The sequence below is a fragment of the Hemiscyllium ocellatum genome, unplaced genomic scaffold, assembly GCF_020745735.1.
Source record: "Hemiscyllium ocellatum isolate sHemOce1 unplaced genomic scaffold, sHemOce1.pat.X.cur. scaffold_118_pat_ctg1, whole genome shotgun sequence".
NCBI lineage: Eukaryota > Metazoa > Chordata > Chondrichthyes > Orectolobiformes > Hemiscylliidae > Hemiscyllium > Hemiscyllium ocellatum.
The window spans coordinates 121,137-129,282 of NW_026867701.1; the positions used below are offsets into that span (position 1 = coordinate 121,137).

Sequence of the window (8,146 nt, forward strand, 5' to 3'; positions counted from 1 at the left end):
AAGTTACAGAGTGGTTATATTGGCACAGCCGGGACACATCTGTGCCACAGTGTATCACATAATAACAGTGAAGATCTTTTGACGTCATTCTCGAAGGTACATGCGAAAAAAACCTGAAGACTGCGTGAAACTGCTGTGGTCAGCGATAACAGAGTGGCCCAGAGGGATCGTGGTGGGGGCATAATTCAGACATTAATGGATGAAAAGCATCTTCTGCTCGATGACAATTCCAGCTTTCAGTGTGTGTCCTGCCACTGCCAGAGTTTCGCTATAACTGTGCTCCGTTCTTCCCATTACATGTGGATGAGTCTTCTGCGTCCTTACACTCAATGGTAACTGAAATAGATAAACCCGCCACATTTATACGTTTGAGGAAACACACGTTTGAAGTTATTGAAGATTTTTTTTGGAGTTCTCTGTCGGGCTGTTATGACCTGATTCGCAAAATCACTTGCCTGAGCTGGGAATGCACTGGCGAAGGTGAGAGAAATCAGTTGTGGCGTATACCATGCCCATGACGCCTTGCAGTTATTCCTCACCTGTGTCACACAGCAGGGTCCTCTGGTGAAGTGAACAGCCGTGAATGACATGTGGATCAGTATGTTGGAGACAGCATTTCGAGACAGATACTATTAGAACAAGCACCACTGATTATGAATAACCTCAGAGGGAAACAAGTGAGAAAGATTTGCCGGCCTGAACGGCTTCTGTCGGCACGTGAATTCCGTCACACGTCTCTGTAGTCCCTCTGCCTGTCTCTGTGACAGAGCGGCTGAGCGAGAAATAATGGCTCGTTTTTAATCCTCCCTTCCACTTTGGACTGCCTGCTGCCCCGCAGCTCCTGGCTGTGGGGCTGGTTCTCAGCGAGTGAGCGTTTCATTTGGAGTCGCATCATCTGGGACAGTTGGGACTCAGATGGTAACTGATGCCCGATTGCAGCAAAGAAGCTGAAGCCTCTGAAACAAAAGCCTTTGAGCGGGATTGTTCTCCGAAGATTGATTCTGATCATCAGATGGGCAGCACAAAAACGCACTTACTGGAATTTTACTGAGGGAAGAGTCCACAGCCCATTTCTCTCTTTCCCACCATCTCAGCATCTTTCTCTTTCTCAAATAAATGATATTTGGGGGAAGTTCGCGATCAAAATTGCTAAGTTCCAGCCGCGCTCTTCCACCTGGCTGTGCCCGTGAGAGGAAGCTTCAGAACATGTCCGCACTTACATCCCCTCATAATGCCTGCAAGTGGAGGGAAATGGCGGAATACTCTGCCAATAGAGACAGCTCAGTCCACAGGGATGGGATAAACAGCACCGTCCTGCGTGGGTACATTCTGCAGATCAGACACAGTGCACTTCATCATTAGGATCGTACCAGAGTGAGAGTGCTTGAGAAGGCCAATCAGTCACTCGTACCTGATGCCAACTCGGGAGTTGCAAAAGATTGGTGAAAGTGGAAACACTAGTGATTTGTTCACGTTTCCAGTGTTTCCGTGAAGCAGGAAGCAGAAGAAGATATATTATGAAGCGATTGAGATCTGAATACAGGAGCAGAAAATAAGTTGTACAGGCAGAGGAGAGCTTTGAAGTATTGAATTCTGGTTTATGGAATGATCATGCTTTCACGAGGCCACGCTGCTACAGAAGGAACGATGTCAGTGTCTCTCAACATTGTGATGTCACAGGCAAATGTCGCCATTACACTGCAGGAAATTCCTTTTTCTAATGTGAGGGCAGTCTATATGTAAAGTAGCTTATATATCAAATCCGTTCACATAAATAATTCCACTGCACCTCGTGTGTTGTATTGTCTCCTTTTCACTTTACCTGTCATTGTGCCTGCACAGAAGGAACTTTGCTCCTTCTGTGTGCCTTTTACAGTCTGGGTGATGTGGGGCAGTTGTATTGACCCATCTTCTGACAGAACTTTCCACTTCACTTCAGCCCGCCCTAACTTCGCTATCTGATCCCATTCCCGTTGTTTAGGTGTTAAACGCTCGTCTCAGATCCAGCCTGCCCTCACCCAAAATAAATGGAAAACTCAGTCACACTGTGATCACTGCAATCGAGGGATATCTTCACTCCAAGGTCATTGATAATTCCAAAGATAAAGTTAGGACTGCAGATGCTGGAGATCCGAGTTTGTAGGGTGATGCTGGAAAAGCACAGCAGATCAGGTAGCATCCGAGGAGCAGGAGGATTCAAGTTTCAAGCTTCAGCCCTCATCAGGAATAAGGCTTGTGAGTCGGGGCTGAGAGATAAATAGAAGTGGTGTGAGTTTGAGGGTAAGTAACTGGAAAGCAATAGATGGATGAATAGGAGGGAGAAGATAATAGGTCAGAAGTGACAGTGATGGAATGGGTCAAAACGGCGGTGGAGATTGAAGGCTTGGGCTTGGGGGAGCGGAAATGTGGAAACTGTTCGAATTCACATTTATCCCGTGTGCTGTTAGGGTCCCAAGCCGGAATGTGTGGCGTTACTCCTCCAGGCGTTGGGTTGTAACGATTTGGCATTGGAGAAGGTCCAGGTCCTGCATATCTTTGACGGTGTAGGAGAGGGAGTTGAACTGTTTAGCCATGGGATGGTGAAATTGGTGGGTACGTGTGTCCTAGAGATGTTCTCTGAAATGATCTGCAAGAAGGTGTCCAGTCTCCCTGATGAAGAGGAGATCACACTGGGTGCAAAGGATGCAGTAGATGACATTGATAGCTGTACAGGTGAAGTTCTAACGGATGTGGAATGATCCCTCCACGTCTTGGTGGGAGATGAGGGGAGTGCTGTGGGAGCTAGTTTCACCCTTCCTTTGGTGCCAGCGAAAGGTACCAGGAGAGGGTTGTGGGTTGGTTGGGGGAGTTGTGGACCTGAAAACGGGATCGTGTAGGGAATGGTCTTTTTGGAGTGCTTGCAGGGCTGGGTAGCACAATATATCTCTGGTGATGGTATCTGTTCGGAGGTGGCATCAGTGGCAGAATATGATGCGTTTTATGCGGAGGTTGGTGGGTGGAAGGTGAGCACCAGGAGGTTCTGTCCTTGTTGAGTTGAGAGGCCTGGGGTTCAAGGGTGGTGGTGTGTGAATTGGCGGAGGTGCACTGGAGGGCGTTGTTAACCACGTGGGAAGGCAATTTGTGATCGTAGAAAAAGGACACCAACTGGGTCTTTCTGAACTGTAATTGGTCATCCTGGGAACAGATGTGGCGGAGGCGGAGGAATTGTGAATAAGGAATATCGTTTTTACACGAGATAGGGTTGGAGCAGATGTAGTCTAGATACCTGTGGGAGTCGGCGGGCTTGCAGTCTATGTCTGTAATTAGTCAGTCGCCAGAGACGGTGATGGAGAGGTCCAGGAAGGCGATGGAATTTGCCAAGATGATCAGGATAAATTTGAGTTGTGTGTGGAAAGTATTGGTAAAATTGGTGAGTTATTGAACCTCCTCGTTGGAGCACGAAGTGGCGCCAATACATTCATTAATGAAGCAGAGGAAGAGGTGGAGGATGGTGTCTGTGTAACTGTGGAAGATGGACAGTTCTGCGTATCTGACAAACAGGCAGGTATAGCTAGGTCCTATGCGGCTGCCCATGACTACCCGTTTCGATGGAGTAAGTGGGAAGATTGGAAAGGGAAGTTGCTGATTGTGAGGACCAGGTGGATGAGGATGTCCGTGGAAGGGTTCTGGTTGGGATGGTGTGAAATTAAGAAATGGAATGCTTGCAGACTTCTGTCATGGCAGATTGGTTTGTACAGGGACTGGATGTCCATGGTGAACATGACGCTTTGGGGGCCAGGGAAACGAAATTCTTGGAGGAGGTAAAGTGCATAGGGGTGTCACGAATGTAAGTGGGCATTTCCTGGACTGGGGAGATAGGATTGTGTCGAGATAGGAAGAGATGATTCGGATGGGACAGGCGCAGGCTGAGACAAAAGGTCGACTGGGGAAGTCAGGTTTGTGAATCTTAGGAAAGAGGTAGAATCGGGGAGTGCACGGTTCACTGACATTGAGGTTGGAGGTTGTGGTTGGCAGATGCCCAGAGGTGATGTGATTGTGGATGGTCTGGGAGATGATGGTTTGGTGATTGGAGGAGGGTTTGTGATCGGGGTCAGTCAGAGGAGGTGCCTGCGAGTTTGTATCTGGCTTCAGCTTTGTCTCTCAACCCGACTCACAAGCCTAATTTCTGATGAATGGCTGATACCTAAATCGCTCATTCTCCTGCTCCTCAAATGTTGCCTGACCTGCTGTGTTTTTCCAGTACAACACTCTCTACTCATTCATTTCACACTAGCAGGTCCATGCTGTCTATTTGATTCTCGAGAGCACTGTCCTCATGAACTGTGACAAAATCTGCCAATCTGAAACAAAAACAGAAATTGCTGTAAAATCAAAGGTGTGCAGGCACCATCTGTGCAGATGAATCACAGTTAACGTTTCACATCCACTGAGTCCATCTCTCCACAGATGCTGCAAGACGTCCTGAAATTTTCCAGCAACGTCTGTTTTTGTTTGATTTTCAATATCAGCATTTTTAAAAATGTTTTCTTATTTTATGCCAAAAGATTTGGCTAACGATTACGTTAAATGATTTAAATATGACTGCGATAGAACGGCCAGATTCCACCAGCCCGCTACTTTTATTTGGTTCACGTGACCAATGCCTTTCCACTTGTTCACCGCACCCTACAGATGCACTGCATATAAATTGACAAAATTGTGGCATTCTCTAGGATTGGTAATCAGGAGCGAGATTGATTGAAATTGTTGAAAATGTAAGATAAATTGAGAAAATACAGGATATTAAACGGGAAACTGAACGGGAAAGAGAGAACAGCGAATGACAACTTTTTGACAAAACTGAAATGTAATTCCTCAAGATTCAGAAAGTGCTTTCATCCACAAACATACCACAATGCGGAATGTAATTTTTGGGACAACCAATGCAAGCAGATTGCAAAATCTTTGTTTTAAAGTCTTACTGCAACTCTTTTGCTTTTAATGAACGCACACATGGGATTCGGTGCTGTTATGATCCCCTAAACTGGAGAAGGAAATCCTTGCCTTCGAGGATACGTGTGGAATGTTCACTGATTTATCCCAGTAATGGCAGGACTGTCCTCTGGAAGCATATGAGTAAAATTATTCAATGTTCCATGGAGTATCGAATGAGTGGTGAAGTGAATGTCTCCATTCGCAAATTAATCATTCAGTAGAATTCAATACAGGGACACATGTAATGATGAACACGTTGAACAAGAACATGGACATACAATGCACATTAACTATGACAATTACTCTGTGAAAACTGTTGATTTCAGATCCACGGTGGCCTTTGCTGATGGCATTTGCTGTCCAGAACCAGTCTGTACTGGAATGACTGGAGACACACTATCAAGTATTTGAACTTCAGTCGCCTTTAGAAATAGCTGAGACTCACTCAGGGCATGGGGAGTTAGAGATGCTGACCTCATAAACCTTTCGAACATTTCGTGGAAGAATAAAGGAAGTGATAGATAATTTTCGTCTCCATAGAGACGATGTTCACGAACTGGATAGATAATAATTTACCTTATTGGAGGTTATACAGAGAGGCGTCATATTTAAAAAGCAAAGAGTTCATAGTGTAACTGTGAAATCTGTAGGTCACCCTCAGTGGGAGCATTGTGTGTAATCCTTGTCCTCATGCTCCACCAAAAACATGTACAGAGGCACAGACTCTGTTTCCTGGATAGCAAGATATTAGAACGCCAATGACGTTGTTTACTGAGACATAAGGATATCAGAAAGAATACAAACGGGATGATAGAAAGAATGAAGGAGTTTATTCACAAGATTTGGAAATGCTGGTGCAGAAACACGCAAGTTTGAGGTAAACAAATGAGATTTTCACAAAATGTGAGGGTTGAATGACTAAATCGGGGAAACCCCTTCTTTCGTGTGAATCAATAACTTCAGTTAGGTCTTAAAAACCATGAGTGAATGTTTGGATGAGAGTTTCTTCCACTCAATAGAGTTAGTCAAATCGCGAACGACTTTCCAGAAATAAAGTGTAGAATCTGATTTCACAGTGTTTTAAAAGATACCTGAAAAAACATACAAGGAGAAAGTCTTACATTGAGAGAAATTCAGTGTGGTTGCGTAAAAATTTCGAATTTGGTTGACTTCAGACACAAAGACATTTCATGAACACGTACAACTGAATAAGATTGAGTATAAAAAGTTCATGGATTGATAAGGTGTGGCGTATTATTCAAGGTGAAACTCTGTAAATGGAGCTGATGTCCTAAAATAACTGCAGACAGAAGTTATAACCTAATGATAGGAATTGAATCGTCACTTGGACTTTAAAGATTTGACCACATTCACATGATGTTACGTATATTTCCTACATTCTTAACTCAACCTAAGAAATGCACCAAGAAGATTCTGTCCTTTTGTGTTGTTAACCCGCTGTACTTCTCTGCAGCACGCTATTGAAGATAAAATCTGCTCAAACCAACATTAAATTCAATACGAAATTCGAACGGTCCTATGTGTGTTTTTTTCTTTTGATTATTGCAATAACCTTTGTGAGTTTGTAACAAACTGCATAACATGAAACCAGTTCAGCATCTATTTTCCCGGAATTTAACGCAGTGCACATGCCAAACGTTATTCATCTGCTGAAAAATCAACTTTGCCTCTCTCTCCACACCTGTCTCTTCACGTTTTAAATACTTGTTTGTTGATCAAGGAGTCATTATCCAGAAAAGGACGTTTGCCAATCCACAAACACGGGTATTTTCCCATAAACTTGGCTTTGCTCAATATCACCTTCCATCCGTACCCCTCAAGACAATGAATAATTGAAGCTGCTCCATGTGAGGCTCAAATTTAAAACTTCGGGAGAGCACAGCCCATTATACTGGCACAGAGATACTGTGCACTGCCCACCTGCAGCACAGGAGCAACACATTAATGCTTACCTCCACATTCCTGGTTGTACCTTAACGTTTGGGAAACTGAGTTTCTCTGATTCCATGGCTAGTAACGATCATCTTCACCAGTGGTTCTGTACCTGAGTGAGGAAAGTGGTGAGCTGCTCATTGCAAAGATGGGTAGATTGTTGAAATATACAATGTCAACATTTGCCTTCACTAACCAATGTACATTTTATTTTGTTTTTTATCTGTAAAAATCTTAAAAATTTCATCTTTAACAGACTCAATGACAGGTCTCCATTGTGACTCTGGCATCAAATTCCAATTTGTAAACCCCCTCTGAATTCTTCCACCACAGTCCGTTGTTTGGGAAGTGTTCCTCTTGTGGGAAATGCACTTCCCCGTGTGTCAACTGCTGCTCCCAGCATTCTCTCTGGTACTGCACTCATTTTCCTTCTGACACTTGCTCACTGTGTTGCTGTGATCATACAGTGACTTGTTGTAGCATGGCCCAGGAAAATGACACAGATCAAGGTTTTTGCATTGTTGAATTCAATTGTCAGTTTAACCTCATTTAGGATTTTGAAGTTGTCTGTTCTGTACACAGGTGCGTGTCAAAAATATCTGAGCAGAAGAAAGGTGTTCCGAATAATGACATTGAGCACTATGCACTCTCCTCCAGTCCGGAAAACAATTCCTTACAGGCAATTTAATCGACAATAGACAATAGGTGCAGGAGTAGGCCATTCTACCCTTCCAGCCAGCACTACCATTCATTATGATTATGGATGATCATTCTCAATTAGTATCCTGTTCCTGCCTTATCCGCACAACACTTGATTACACTACCCTTATGAGCTCTATCCAACTCTTTCTTGAAAGAACACCTCCTGCTTTTTCAGGTTCTTCATTCCGTTGACTTCAAATATTCACAGATTTCAACAGACTTTGTTACATAGTCTTTTCTTCATTTTTGTTCAGATCACTGTGAGCAGAGTGTCACAGTGGGAATGCCGTTGCCCCACAACCCAGAGGTCAGACCATAGTCTTGGGACCGTACTGTGCTATTTAGCATTTCACTGGACCAGGGAGAAATATCTACTGTTCAGCATAATTTACGCAATTCACTTATTCATAAGTTCATACACATGCCAGCATATGTGACGAGGTGGCCGAGAGGTTAAGGTGATGGACTACTAATCCATTGCGCTCTGCGCGCGTGGGTTAGAATTCCACTCTCGTCG

General features: G+C 44.1%; 1 non-coding gene across 1 annotated transcript; it reads left to right on the top strand.

The window, feature by feature from the left end:
• Positions 1–8,064: 8,064 nt before the first annotated feature.
• On the top strand, positions 8,065–8,146 carry trnas-acu (transfer RNA serine (anticodon ACU)). The gene has a single exon. It is a non-coding gene; the product is annotated as a tRNA-Ser (tRNA).